The sequence below is a fragment of the Hordeum vulgare genome, chromosome 1H (assembly GCF_904849725.1).
Source record: "Hordeum vulgare subsp. vulgare chromosome 1H, MorexV3_pseudomolecules_assembly, whole genome shotgun sequence".
NCBI classification, from domain to species: domain Eukaryota; kingdom Viridiplantae; phylum Streptophyta; class Magnoliopsida; order Poales; family Poaceae; genus Hordeum; species Hordeum vulgare.
The window spans coordinates 287392672-287408851 of NC_058518.1; positions in this window are offsets into that span (position 1 = coordinate 287392672).

Genomic DNA, 16180 nt, shown 5'->3' on the forward strand with positions numbered 1-16180 from the left:
TGCTTTAGTTTCCGTTTTTATTTGAGTTGATGAAGAATGTGGAACTATATGTATATGTATATATGGATGAACAATATATGTGCAACTATATGTATGTATATATGGATGAAACTTTGTATGTGTTGGTTCTTTTGATATATGGGATGTATGTTGATGAACAAATGGCATTGATGAGCTTTATATGTATATCATATATGTGTTGTGACCTATTTATCATATATGTGCTATGAATTATATGTATATGTGCTATGAAATAGAAAAAATAAACAAAACTGTGACAATATAGGCTCTTTGCCGTCTGCCAACTGATGGCAAAGGCCTTTGCCGTCAGCTGGCCAACGACAAAGGTGCCACGTGGCGCCCAGCTGTGCAACCTGGGCAGTAGCAGCTGGCCATATAGTATCTTTGCCGTCTGCTTCCAGGGTGGCAGACGGCAAAGAAGAGGGCACAGAGGAGGGGGGAGGGGTAGGCAGACGACAAAGAGTGGAGGGGGGGGAGGAGGAGGAGGCAGACGACAAAGAAGAGTGGGGAGGCAGACGACAAAGAAGAGGGGGGAGGCAAACGACAAAGAAGAGGGGGAGGCAGACGACAAAGCCTCCGTTAGCCCCTAATGGAGGCAACGCCTGTCGGCTGCCGTCTCGATCACTTTGTCAACTGCTCCTATGAAAAGCTGACGGCAAAGCTCTTTACCCCCCGCTTTGGGGAGACAGACGACAAAGAAGGTATGATGCCGTCATAGGCTGACATAAAATTTTGCCGGCCGTGAGATTCTTTGCCGTCTGTGATATTCTCTTTGCCGTCCGGGATTTACTCTTTGCCGTCTGTGATAGTAGACGGCAAAGAAACTGATTCCTGTAGTGAGTAACCCTAGGTGCTTTGAGTACCTAGGGCATTCTAGGATTTGTATTCATGTTAGTCATCTACAAAGAAACATTTTTGCTTGCTTCTAATTCCCGTTAGGAGTAAGCTATCTTAATCCCATCCATGTTCTAATGTGAAACTTTGTTTGGTTTTTACATGATAGAACAATTTCCTTGTTACTAGAATTGTATTCTAGGACAACTTTAGATTAAAAAAATTGTGGGACATTTCAAATTAATTCTGCACACATTTGCTTACTTATATGTTCTCCTACCTTGCACATTAATTGACAAGTGCACATTAATGTAAGTTCCTAGCACATTGTTCTTGGCTTATCATGGGATTTTATTAATTATATAGTTGTCTAAAATGGTTTTGAGGCCTATGGGAAACCCTCCAAGAACCTTGGTCCGAACACATGGGATCTTTGCGCGCACCCTCTCCTCCTATGAGGACCTTGACCTAGCTACGATGAGCGGAGCTTCACGAGGGGTCACTCACACGAAGCACGATAAATGACACACAGAGCTACCCCGATTTTGGCCACCAAGAGGAGTAAAACCCTACTCCTGCTTGTCTGGGATTGCTCTCGGGGTGACAGGAGTGTTAAAATATTACTCCAGGAATAAAAGATGAACCAGAGTCCAACCTCCTATGAGGAGGCAGCCATGCCCGTCTTATACATGCCTTGGTTCTCTTCCCCAAAAATATCGACAAGAAAGGGTTGCCACATGGCAGCAATTTGTAGGGGGGCAAGTGCGAGGTCTTATCCTGACAAGAGGTGGTCTTTGTTTGCAAAGGTGATGTCCATGATGCACCCGTGGGCTCGCTGATGACGTCCGTCCTAGCGAGCAACGTCATTGTGGTCTCCTTGCACCAAAATGGAAAGTCTTGAGACTCACTTTTGGGATGGACAGCCGCTCGCTACCCTTTTATCACCAAACGGGAAATCCTCTCTGTCAGCGCTTGCTAACGCGGTCTCTGTCATCCTCTCCTACGCGAGGTGTCACCCACATGGTGGGCAGGCGACCACGGGGCCAGCGCCGCACGCCCCCTCCAGTTGGAAGGTTTTGTCGGAGGTCGCCTTGTGAGGGGGCCTCACGAGGCTGTCATCCGTCGTTGAAGAACATCTTGAAGATCCCTCTCATGAGGAGAGGGGCCTCATGAGGCCACGCCCTCGTAAGGTGTCTTGCGCTTGCGGAGCCCATTCATGGGACACTTTTGGAGTTGGCCCATCTAGGTGGCGTTCTGTGACATCCTCAACTTTTGCTACAATGATGATTGTAATTAAGCTACAGTGATCACACACTAATGATGCCACGTCACCGTGATTCCCTATCGTTGATATCGCATTAGTTCAAAACAATTTGAATTCGAAATTTGAAAAAAACAAAATCAATCGGGGAAAGATTCGAATGCAATAGGGTTGGATGAATTATAAAAATCCCCTATATGAATTATTAAAACAAATCGGGTATTTTTAAAAATTGTTAAAACCGTATATATTTGAAAGAGAAACTATAAAAATAAATAATAAAAAAAGGATGAAAAAAATAAAAAAGAATATATAAAAAATATTAAAATAAATAATAATATAAGAAAAAAATATAGAAAACCCCCCTCGCCCTTGGCCCAGTCGACCACCCCCATTCGTCCCACCCCCCCTTGGGTATAAAGCCCCCCATGGGGCTAACCCTAGCCGACCCGCTCACCCTCCTCACTTCTGCCGCCGTCGCCAGGGCACGGGGCTCCTCCGCTCGCCAACCACCCCACAGCGCACCACACGCCCCACCTACCGCCCCAGACCCCACTCACCCTATCAACGCCAGAACCCTCCCCCGCTCGCAATTCCCTCCCCACTGAGGCCCCCGTCCCTCGGTCCCTCTCTGCTGCGCCCCCCCTCGAGCGCTACCCGTGCGCCCCTCTCCCGTCGGCCAGATCCACCTCTCCCGATCCCCCACCTCCTCCTCCCACTCACCTCGCGAGGCTCCCTCTCCACGCGTGCCAGGAACCACCCCACCTCGCCTCGGCCCCTCCACCCAGCGACGGCTCGCCCAGCCCCGTCGCCACCCCCGTCGCCTCTGCCTCCTCTCCCTCGCGCGGTGCCGTCGGCCTCCCCATCCACCGCGCCGCCTCCCCCACCCTGCGACACCTATTCCAGCAACCGGCCCCGACCCCTATCCTCATCGGGCCGGCCTCCTCCGGCGACCCTCCACCGGCCGCCCCTGCTCCGACGACCCGCGGGCCCGTGGCCTACTCGCCTGTGCCAAACGCCGCCGCCTCAGCGCCTCACACCGGCCGGTCTCCACCTGCGCCATCACCTCGCCTCCGTGCAGCCCCTCGCCGGCTCCACACTCACCTCTGCGCCGCCGTCCCTTCTCCGCCTAGACGCCGCACCGGTCCCGTGCGGGATCCGCACCGACGCCACTGACCCCATCGGATCCACCGCCTCTTCACCGGACCTTCCCCGACGGTCACCTCTACATCGGGCCACTTCTACGTCTACAGCGTGGTGAGCCCATTGGGCCTCCTCCCCCCTCCCCTTCCTCTTCCAACTCCGACGATTCGCCGGCCATGTGCTCGCATGCGCCCGTGGCCACCCCCGTGTTAGACACGGGGGATAGCCCGTGTGCTTTGTGCATTATGAATGTAAAAGAACAAAAAAATGAAAATACAAGGGAGATGTGTATATGTGTATGAAATATGTATTTATGCATGTGAATATGGTTGTGTATGTATGTATAATAGATATTACTGGATGTGTGGGTATGTGTGTGCGTGTAGAGTTTGTGTGCTCGTTGTCCCAATGACATGCGGGGCCCATGTCCCTAAAAATAATAATAATAAAAGGAAATGAACAATTAGTTATATTAATTAAATAGTTAATTACTTAAATAGATAAATTACTAATCTGTTAATATAGATAAATAATTATCTTTTTAAAATATGACACGTGGATCCCTCATTTAATTAATCTCATTAATTAATATTTAACCCTAATTAATAACTGTGTCTATGACACACGGGACCCACTGGTCAGTTGACCAGTCAACTGCTGATGTCAGCATGACATCATGTTGATGTCGTAATTGCATTTAATCAATTTAATTAAATCTGTTTTTAATTCCTAAATATTGAATAAAACTTCAAAAAATTAATATAAAATAATCCGTAAGTCTTATCAAAATATTTTCAACATGAAAGTTGATTAGCAGAACGAGACGAACCGGGATACACGATCCATTCGTCTCTCACGAGTCCCTAGCATAGCAAACATGGAACATTTCCATCATTTCTAGTGTGACCGGTAGTAGCCAGAGACCCAGAAAATATAGTCTTATATTCTTCCGACCCGTCTATGACGGATGTTGCTGCGTTAGCTCATGCCTAGCCTGCATATTGCGATGTCATGCATCGTGTCGCATCTCTTGCTGTTATTTATTGTTTCTCCACCCTCTTCTTACCGGTAGACCCCGAGGCTGACGCTGCCGCCGGGTACTTCTACGACCCTGCCGATTAGTCCTTTGCCGCAGAGCAGCAAGGCAAGCAAACCCTCCTTGATCATTCTTATATCACCTATGTCTTTCTCCATCATGCTTGCATTAGTATTTTTGCTACTATTGTAGTTAGCTCCTATATCTGATGCATAGCCTATTTTTGATGAACTGCTACTTTCAGTACTGCACCTTTAAATCTGCTTAGTATAGGTGGAGAACTCATCCCTTCTGACCCTGTAGTCCTGTTGCCCTGGTTTGTTTTCAAATCTCGATCCCTGATCGACGAGCCAGAGCCGACACAGCACATATACCCCCTTAGTTGTACGACGCTACAGAGATACTATCGGGTACCGAGGGTGACACCTCGCTAAGTACTCCTGATGATATCTTTGTAGTACAACTAGTCGGTCGTGGTTATCGAGGGTGATTCCTCTTTCACCATTCCTGACGATGACTCTGTCCTGCAACCCCTCAAGTGTGGGACCCCAAGGGTGATTCCTCTAAGCCCACCTTGACCGATACATCGTTCGGAATCCAACGAGGGTGATACCTCGGATTCCTCCGATGTTACAACCACACAGTTACTCGACCATGTTACTGGGATCTTTGGTGATTAGTTGTTAGACGGGTGGATTCCCGCGAGATTGTGTCAATGGCCTAATTCAAATGATAATGGATTTGGGTATTTGATCTGGGTTGGTTGGAGACCTTTTCGCATTAACCAGCTACACGGGAAGAATTATGGGTACTCGACGTCGTGGTATCAGCCGAAGCTTTTCAGATGTCAGCAATGTAGCAGCGCGCGCCCGAGTGGTCCCGAGATGCATCGCGCTTGTAATTAAGGGATGCTAGGACTAACGTCGGCCGCCCACGCATCATCCAGGAGCACGAAGGGGATTTGAGCCCACGAACCCTTTGTGCTTAGGAGTTAGACCGGCGGGCTGGCCTCTCCGTTGAGTCTTAGCTCGGGCTGCGACGTGTCGATATTCCGAGGCCGGGCATGACCCAGAAAAGTGTGTCCGGCCAGAGTGTTATTGAGCATGACGGGAAATGTGGTGCACCCCTACAGGGATGAAAATTAACTATTCGAATAGCCGTGTCCACGGTTACAGGACGACTTGGAGTTGTGCCCTGATCTTATACAACTACAATTGTTACTTAACTGGAATTAGTTGCCTCGGGATTGCTTCCTCGCAGGGAATCGAGGGAGGATCTCTGGGCTTGACCTCACTTTAATATTGCTGCAACAATATGAATTTTAATTGTGTTACACCTGTTCTACTCTCGTCTATTGCTGCAAGACCCTGAAGATGCTAGTCTTTGGTAGGACTAGGCCTTCTCTCTCTATTCTCGCTTTGCTGCAGTCAGTCCACATATAACCAACCCCCTTCTTTGATACTGATGCATACTTAGAATAGTTCTGATGTAAGACTTGCGAGTACTTTGGATGAGTACTCACCGTTGCTTTGCTCCCCCTTTGTCCCCTTGATCCATTGCTGTGACCAGATGGTGGAGCCCAGGAGATGGAGTTTCCTGCCGACGCCTGCCGCCCCGATGGCGTCTTCTTCGTGGAGGCCGCCGAAGATAGGAGTAGTTAGGAGGTTCCCAGGCAGGAGGCCTCGCCTCGTTCGATCGTGTTTCTCTTGTGCTAGCCTTCTCTAAGGCACCCCATGTTTTATGTCTGTACTCAGATATTTGTTGATTCTGCTGACTCGTGTGCTTATCGAGATTCTGTATTCTAGCCCTTGAGGCCCCTGGCTTGTAATATGAAGCTTGTATTATTTTATTTGTGTCTAGAGTTGTGTTGTGATATCTACCCGTGAGTCCTTGGGTTTGATAGTGCGCATTTGCGTGTATGATTAGCGTACGATTAAATCGAGGGCGTCACAAGTTGGTATCAGAGCCGACTGCCTGTATGTAAACCCCTTTCCAAATCCTTGGCCGAAGTTGAGTCTAGTTTTTGAAAAACTTTACTAACACTGATGCTGTGGCTTATGGGCCCACATCTCAATTGGGTGGTATTAGTATCTTTTACTCCTTTCCTATACTCTGGGCTCTACTCTCTCTTCTTTTTCGGGATAAAGATTTTGCTAACTCTAACATTAGGTTCTCATAAATACTTCCTCCCGGAGAGCCCCGTATTCCAGACGATGGCTTTATCTGTCAGAAGAACTAAAATTACTCTTCGATGTTCTCTTGAGAACTTGTGCTCATTGCTTCTGCAATTTTCCCTTCCTCCGTCATCTACTATGGATGACTACATACAAATGTCATTCATATTTTCTTTCCAATTGCTCTTGATTTACGAGATGCAACAAATTTTCTTACCGGGGATTCGTCCATCATCAGTTGTCATGTGTTTCGAGAGTTCTTCGCATTACTATTTGATCTTTCGGAATCCCGAGTAGCCTATTACTCTTGACCTTTCTCGCCTGCTTGCATTGTGGTTAAATCCATATGTCTAGCAACATTCATTAAAATCCTTTGTGATTTTCCTCTGATCTTATTGATTCAACATGTGTGTGTATGAGCACAATCATCTGTTGATACTCATAAATTATCTTTTCGGCTCAGACGTCCCTCCACATAGAGCTGGTTCTCGACAAATCAACTTTGATTGGTTGTCCATCTAAGTCCATTCAACTTACTTGTATATTGGTCGGAGCATCTGATTATGATACACCAACCTGGAAATCCTAATTCCTTTGGTAATTAAGTGTTAGTATTTTTCAGATGTTCTATAACCTGATGCATTGCATCCTATCTCCCTCTGATTGAGTACCGATACTCACATCAGTTCCTTTGTGCATTGCTAGACCCATTGTTGGGTTATTATCCGACGACATCCTTTACATTTAAAAAATTCTTGTGATATTGTTCCCTTGATGCATAATGCCATTGGTAAATTGTGTCTTCTCCTTCTGATGAGTTGTATCCTATGCCCTTCAAGCATGTGTTAATTACTCTTCGAGTGTATGGTATATGTTCCTAAGATGCCCGACGGGTTGAACCTATGCCTTCCTAAATCAATATGTCTCGAAAAGTTTTCACGAGTCTTACTCTTCTGGTGCTTTGCCGGTTATCCTTCCCAAGCTACAACCTCATCAGAGGCGAGGAGTAAATGACAGGTGATGCATTGATGAAGTGGGAGTCGACCTTGAACTTTGTGTTCATGCCCATGGAAACGGTGTTGATCCTATCATAGAAACTTCTCGTATCAATAATCATTCATTCTGTGGTTAGAATCTGGTATCTGTAATCTTGTCCTCTGCAATCATGGTTTCGACCATGTTGTGCTACCTTGATTTGATTCTCAGACGAGTTAAAGTACTTGTCTTCTTCAGATCAATACATTGGTCCAAACTTTAATGTTGATCTACCTCCGAGTATTGTCCCTGGTATCTCAAAAAATAATAATCCTGGAGCTATATAACTTATTAGGCGCTCCTGATCAACTATGACATCTCACTGATTCCAGTTTCCTCGTGTTTGAGTTGTTGGACACGCGAGTACGTCGATAACTAAATCGAGTATGCATTGCGATTCGACAACTTTTAGTAATCTTCTTTGTTTACGAGTTTGTACTCGATCATATCATTCCAAGCTGTTAATCTACATCATCAACGTCATGTTGGAGCTCGACCATTCTATCTATGTCCTCCACCCCTGGAACACATTTCCAACTGTGCGTTAGGCTTGCATCGAGCTTTCCACATGATGTTGGTTGTCCTGAAAGGCAATCTCAATTCTGATCTAGCAGTCTTATCTATGATTCCGACAACCTCTTGCTTCATCATTCCCTTGCTTGATGTCGTCGCTGATTGATTACATCTTCGTGAAGCTTCTCGAGGAATGTGTCGTGATCATCATCAGCATCCCGAGCTCTTACAGGGTATCGACCGAATGCATGATGAGAGATACCATCCCCCCCTCGTTGAATAGTATTATCATCGACATCCTTGTTTGCCTTCCCTCCAACACAAATTGATCATGTTTTGTGTTGTCCTTTGAGTTCCTTGCTAATTCAGCTTATGTTACCTTCTACCTTGGAGTATTACTATCTGGTATGTCAAGAATGTCGTGAGGATTGCACACGTCTTAAGAATTCTTGATATTGTAATACTTCTCGCCATCACCATTCATTTCTTGGTCCCATGTTGTTTCAAACCGGAATACCAACAAGTCAACTCTGATGTGTGATCCCAATACTTCTGGCAACCCTATTGCCTTGAGGTTAACAACTGATTGTTTCATTCTTAACGTGTTGGGTGTTGACTCATCATTTTGACATTGGGTGTGCTACTCCGTTCGTATTTCCGAGTGCACCCTTTGACCAATGTTTAATTCTTGTTGTTCCCTCGAGCATATGACATTATACCATTTGATTTCACAAATGCTATATTCTTGATGTTATAATTTTGGAGATTCAACCCTGTCAAAACCTCGAGGGATTGTTGTTGAGCCCCTCAGCCACACCCTCAACTTTCCATGGTTCGTAATGAAGCTTTTGATTGCACTATCTTTGTGCCTAGCTCATGAAGAATATATTTGATAAGAAGAAGTGTTTTCCCAAAGTTCATGTGCGCTCTTGCCGCCCTGAATATGTGAAAGTTTTGTTTTGCTTCCTCTAGGATCATACCAAATTATTCACGCATGTGCGAAGTGTTATATGTTTTGAAGAATTGTTATCTTCACTTCATATAATTTATCTTAGCACCCGTAGCCACTGATTGATTTGATCAAGGAAAAGAAGTTCCTTCATAAGAGCTAATCGAGGCTTACTAAGGGACCTCGATATGCTCGATGAGGGTTCTCAAATCAGAACTCGGTTGTATTGTGTGGTAAGAATTCCACGTGGGCATGAATGTGTTGACATTGTGTTCATGTGTCTTACAATCCAACTCGTGATCCAAGTATTGCTGGTGTAGTTCATATCATGAGAATCTTGCATCTTCATTTTCCTTCTCAGGCATCTCGAATCTGAGGTATCTTGACACCAATCGTATCTGAATTTCTGGCAGATATGATGGTTGGAACATTTTCCAATAATTATAACTTTGGTCTTATGTAATATGGTACGGTGATGTCTTGTCTGGCACACCGGGCCGAAGGACCTATTGTTATAAATTCTTCCATACGTAAGGTTAGCCATTCTACCATGCGGAAAATATATGACTTATTTCATAAGTTGTTCCTCATGAATCCTCTTTGTGTTACTATTGGTTTGGCCCTTACCCGATGACCATGTCGATGCTACCCAGAAGCACGGATGTGGTACTTCAAATTTCAACACGAACATTGGAAGCGCGGTGCTAAATTGTTCCTGATCAATTATCCAAACCATATGGTATGGGTAAACATCATGATTCTTCTTGCCTCTTTATCAAAATGGTTATGTACTTGATGACCTATAATGTATACCATACTCTATGTTTTCCTCGGGAATGGTTTACTTTAATACTTGTGTGTGTGAACACATTTTCCTTCCCATTGGTCTGTTTGACTTTTCTTGTGGCATAACTTATCTAAGAAGTGTTAATTCCCTGTTTAGGTAAAATTCTCGGTAAACAACTCTGTCAGTAAAATCTTGTTACTATTGTGGATAACATTCCAGTAGCCGCCGGTGGATGAGAACTTTGCCTATTGGTCCGCCTTGTTTCAATGAGCAGGAAAATGGTTCTATTCGTCCCCCGCCCTTGGTACCGACGTTGCTGCCAACATAACTGACATGCTATCCTCTGACATGTCTTGCTACAAAGACCGTATAATATGTCACCCCTCTATCTACTCTCGGTCCACATGGTGGACCCATAACCCAAAGTTCCACAGGATTGAAACCTGACTCTCCTGTACATCTTTGACTCCAAAGTATCCTTTGCACTTGGCTTAGTATGAAATTCTCGAGCCACCGTTCAATGGACCAATCGCTCTTCGGTACGGATATTATCCAACATACTAAAGGTCAAGTCCGCATTATTCATGAGAATCTGAAGGCTGCTCAGTCTCGTCAGAAGAGTCAGCATGACCGTCATCATCAAGATATGGTCTATCAACCTAGCGAAAAGGCTTATCGTCGCGTCACACCAATGAGAGGTGCACATCGTTTTGGGGTCAAGGGCAAGTTAGCTCCTCGCTATATTGGTCCTTTCAGTATTCTCGAAAGGCGTGGAAGAGTGGCTTATCAATTGGAACTTCTGTCGAACCTTTCTCAGGTCCACAATGTCTTCCATTTTCTCAGCTCCGGCGCTGCTTCAAGGATCCTATTCGAGCAGTGGATCATGATATGCTTGAGCTGCAACAAGACCTCTCTTATAAAGAGCATCCGGTCCGTATTCTTGACCAGGTTGAATGTAAGACTCGTCGCAAAGTCACCAAGTTCCTTAAAGTGCAGCGGTCAAATCATTCTGAAGATGAAGCCACTTGGGAACGCGAGGATCATCTTCGTGATGAATACCCCGAGCTTTTTTCCTTCTAACTCTTAATTCTAGGGACGAGAATTCTTGTTAGTAGGGGAGAGTTGTGACATCCTCAACTTTTTCTACAGTGATGATTGTAATTAAGCTATAGTGATCACACGCTAATGATGCCACGTCACCGTGATTACCTATCGTTGATATCGTGTTAGTTCAAAACAATTTGAATTCAAAATTTGAAAAAAAAACAAAATCAATCGAGGAAAGATTCGAATGCAATACGGTTGAATGAATTATAAAAATCCCCTATATGAATTATTAAAACAAATCGGGCATTTTGAAAAATTGTTAAAACCGTATATATTTGAAAGAGAAACTATAAAAATAAATAATAAAAGAAAGTATTAAATAAATAATAAATAATATATAAAAAAGATTAAATAATAATATAAGAAAAAAAAGAACAAACAAAAACAAAACAAAACAGAAACCCCCTGGCCCTTGGCCCATTCGCCCCCCTTGGGTATAAAGCCCCCACGGGGCTAACCCTAGCCGACCCGCTCACCCTCCCCACTTCTGCCGCCACCGGCAGGGCATGGGGCTCTCCCGCTCGCCAACCACCCCACAGCGCACCCCACGCCCCACCTACCGCCCCAGACCCCACTCACCCTATCAGCACGAGAACCCTCCCCCGCTCGTAACTCCCTCCCCGCCGAGGCCCCCGTCCCTCAGTCCCTCTCTGTTGCGCCCCCCTCGAGCGCTCCCCCAGCACCCCTCTCCCGTCGGCCAGATCCACCTCTCCCGATCCCCCACCTCCTCCTCCCACTCACCCCGCGAGGCTCCCTCTCCCCGCGTGCCAGGAACCACCCCACCTCGCCTGGGCCCCTCCACCCACCGCCGGCTCGCCCAGCCCCGTCGCCTCTGCCTCCTCTCCCTCGCGCGGCGCCGCCGGCCTCCCCATCCACCACGGCCCCTCCCCCACCCTGCGGTGCCTCTTCCAGCAACCGGCCCCAGCCCCTGTCCTCACCGGGCCGGCCTCCTCCGGCTACCCTCCACCGGCCGCCCCTGCTCCGGCAACCCGCGGGCCCGTGGCCTACTCGCCTGCGCCAAACGCCGCCGCCTCGGTGCCTCACACCGACCGGTCTCCACCTGCACCATCACCTCGCCTCCGTGCAGCCCCTTGCCGGCTCCACATTTACCATTGCGCCGCCGTCCCTTCTCCACCTAGACGCCGCACCGGCCCCGTGCCGGATCCGCACCGGCACCACCGACTCCATCGGATCCACCGCCTCTTCACCGGACCTTCCGCGACAGTCACCTCTACATCGGGCCACTTCTACGTCTACAGTGCGGTGAGCCCATTCGGGCTCCTCCCACCCTCTCCTTCCTCTCCCTACTCTGACGATTCGCCGGTCATGTGCTCGCGTGCGCCCCTGACCACCCCCTGTTAGACACGGGGGATAGCCCGTGTGCTTTGTGCATTATGAATGTAAAAGAACAAAAAAATAAATAAATGAAAAGACAAGGTAGATGTGTATATGTGTATGAAATATGTATGTATGCATGTGAATATGGTTGTGTATGTATGTATAATAGGTATTACTGGATGTGTGGGTATGTGTGTGCGTGTAGTGTTTGTGTGCTCGTTGTCCCAATGACTTGTGAGGCCCATGTCCCTAAAAATAATAACAATAAAAGAAAATGAATAATTAGTTATATTAATTATTTAGTTAATTACCTAAATAGATAAATTACTAATCTATTAATATAGATAAATAATTATCTTTTTAAAATATGACACGTGAATCCCCCATTTAATTAATCTCATTAATTAATATTTAACCCTAATTAATAACTGTGTCTATGACACACGGGACCCACTAGTCAGTTGACCAGTCAACTGCTGATGTCAGCATGACATCATGTTGATGTCATAATTGTATTTAAACAATTTAATTAAATATGTTTTTAATTCCTAAATATTGAATAAAACTTTAAAAGTTAATATAAATTAATCCTTAAGTCGGATCAAAATATTTTCAACATGAAAGTTGATCAACAGAACGAGACGAACCCGGATACACGGTGCATTCGTTTGTCACGCGTCCCTAGCATAGCAAACATGGAACATTTCCATCGTTTCCAGTCTGACTGGTAGTAGCCACAGACCCAACTGGTAGACCCTGAGGTTGCCGCTGCCGCCGGGTACTTCTACAACCCTGCCGACCAGTCCTTTGCCGTAGAGCAGTCATCCCTTCTGACTCCATAGTCCAGCTGCCCCGCTTTGTTTTCAAATCTTGATCCCTGATCGATGACCCAGACCCGACATAGCACATACACCCCCTTAGTTGTACGAAGCTACAGAGATACTATCGGGTACCGAGGGTGACACCTCGCTAAGTACTCCTGATGATATCTCTGTAGTACAGCTAGTCAGTCGTGGTTATCGAGGGTGATTCCTCTCTCACCATTCCTGACGATGACTCTGTCGTGCAACCCCTCAAGTGTGAGACCCTCGAGGGTGATTACTCTAAGCCCACCTTGATGGATACATCATTCGGAATCCAACGAGGGTGATACCTCAGATTCCCCCGATGTTACAACCATACAGTTAGTCGACCATGTTACTGGGATCTTTGGTGATTAGTTGTTAGACGGGTGGATTCCCGTGAGATTGTGTCGATGGCCTAATTAAAATGATAATGGATTTGGGTATTTAATCTGGGTTGGTTGGAGACCTTTTCGCATTAACCGACTACGCCGGAAGAATTATGGGTACTCGACGTCGCGGTATCAATCGAAGCTTTTCAGATGTCAGCAATGTAGCGGCGCGCGCCCGAGTGGTCCCGAGATGCATCGCGCTTGTGATTAAGGGATGCTAGGACTGACGTCGGCCTCCCACGCATCATGCAGGAGCGCGAAGGGGAATTGGGCCCACGAACCCTTTGTGCTTAGGAGTTAGACCGGCGGGCTGGCCTCTCTGTTGAGTCTTAGGTGGGGCTGCGACTTGCCGATATTCCGAGGCCGGGCATGACCCAGAAAAGTGTGTCCGGCCAGAGTGTTATTGAGCGTGACGAGAAATGTGGTGCACCCCTGGAGGGATGAAAATTAACTATTCGAATAGCCGTGTCCATGGTTACAGGACGACTTGGAGTTGTGCCCTGATCTTATACAACTACAATTGTTACTTAACTGGAATTAGTTGCTTCAGGATTGCTTCCTCGCAGGGAGTCGAGGGAGGATCACTAGGCGTGACCTCACTTTAATATTGCTGCAACAATATGACTTTTAATTGTGTTACACTTGTTCTACTCTCGTCTATTGCTGCAAGACCCTGAAGATGCTAGTCTTCGATAGGACTAGGCCTTCTCTCTCTATTCTCATTTTGCTGCACTCAGTCCACATATAACCAACCCCCTTCTTTGATACTGATGCATACTTAGAATAGTTCTGATGTAAGACTAGCGAGTACTTTGGATGAGTACTCACCGTTGCTTTGCTCCCCGTTTGTCCCCTTGATCCGTTGCTGCGACCAGATGGTGGAGCCCAGGAGATGGAGTTTCCTGCCGACGCCTGCCGCCCCGATGGTGTCTTCTTCGTGGAGGCCACTGAAGATAGGAGTAGTTAGGAGGTTCCCACGCAGGAGGCCTCGCCTCGTTCGATCGTGTTTCTCTTGTGCTAGCCTTCTCTAAGGCACCCCATGTTTTATGTCTGTACTCAGATATTTGTTGCTTCCGCTGACTCGTGTGCCTATCGAGCTTCTGTATTCTAGCCCTCGAGGCCCCTGGCTTAAATATGAAGCTTGTATTATTTTATTTGTGTCTAGAGTTGTGTTGTGATATCTTCTCGTGAGTCCTTGGGTTTGATCGTACGCATTTGCGTGTATGATTAGCGTACGGTTAAACGGAGGGCGTCACACGTTGGCTGGGCTGGAGGCATACGCGCCATGGTACCCTGGTTTTCACTGGGCTGAAAGTAGACCCCGGGCCCGTGACGCGCATGTTTGCGCCTGTTGGGAACAAAATGGTGCACGCCCCCATAGACTACCTGCCGAGACACGGATGCATAATGGCACGATGGGACAAGGACGCCCCCACTTCTGCACGATGCCTCGGTAATCGTCTGCTACCATAAAGTTGTCCCATTCCTAGTGCAAGCACAATTATTGTCATCCTTGCTCCATTCGCATCCCATGTGCATCACCTCTGCTTCTCCTTCCTTGCGCACTGTTCCTTGCTCTCCTCCTTGTGCCCCCAATCTCACACTGTCGCCGCCATGGCTCTTGCCACCAAGAAAAGCAAAGCCACCGCTGGAGTGTGATACGTCCATTTTGCATCATGTTTTCATGTTGATATTTATCGCTTCTTTGGCTGTTATTTCACTTCATGGTACAATTCTTATGCCTTTTCTCTCTTATTTTGCAAGGTTTACATGAAGAGGGAGAATACCGGCAACTAGAATTCTGGCTTGAAAGTGGAGAAAAGTTGAGATACCTATTTATCAAAAATGCCGTAAAAATCAATGAGGATTTTTTTCCCGATTTATCAAAAATTCTGGGCCGAAGAAGTGCCAGAGGGGCACCAGGGGGTTCCCACAAGCCTGCACGGCGCGGCCACCCGCCAGGCCGCGCCATGAGGCGGAACTTGAGCAGAACCAATCTAGAGCTCCGGCAGGACGATCCTGCCAGGGAAACTTCCCTCCCGGAGGGGGAAATTGTGGCGATCATCATCACCAACACACCTCTCATTGGAGGGGACTCATCACCATCAACATGTTCATCAGCACCATCTCATCTCCAAACCCTAGTTCATCACTTGTAACCAATCTCCGTCTCCCGACTCCGATTGGTACTTGTAAGGTTGCTAGTAGTGTTGATTACTCTTTGTAGTTGATGCTAGTTGGATTATTTGGTGGAAGATTTTATGTTCAGATCCTTGATGCTACTCATTACCTCTCTGATCATGAATATGATTATGCTTTGTGAGTAGTTACTTTTGTTCCTGAGGACATGGGATAAGTCATGCGAATAGTAGTCATGTGAATTTGGTATTCGTTCGGTAATTTGATATGTTGTATGTTGTTTTTCCTCTAATGGTGTTATGTGAACATCGACTACATAACACTTCACCATTATTTGGGCCTAGAGGAAGGCATTGGGAAGTAGTAAGTAGATGATGGGTTGCTAGAGTGACAGAAGCTTAAACCCTAGTTTATGCGTTGCTTCGTAAGGGGCTGATTTGGATTCACTAGTTTAATGCTATGGTTAGACTTTGTCTTAATTCTTATTTCGTAGTTGCGAATGCTTGCGAGAGGGGTTAATCATAAGTGGGATGCTTGTCCAAGTAAGGGCAGTACCCAAGCGCCGGTCCACCCACATATCAAACTATCAAAGTAACGAACGCGAATTAT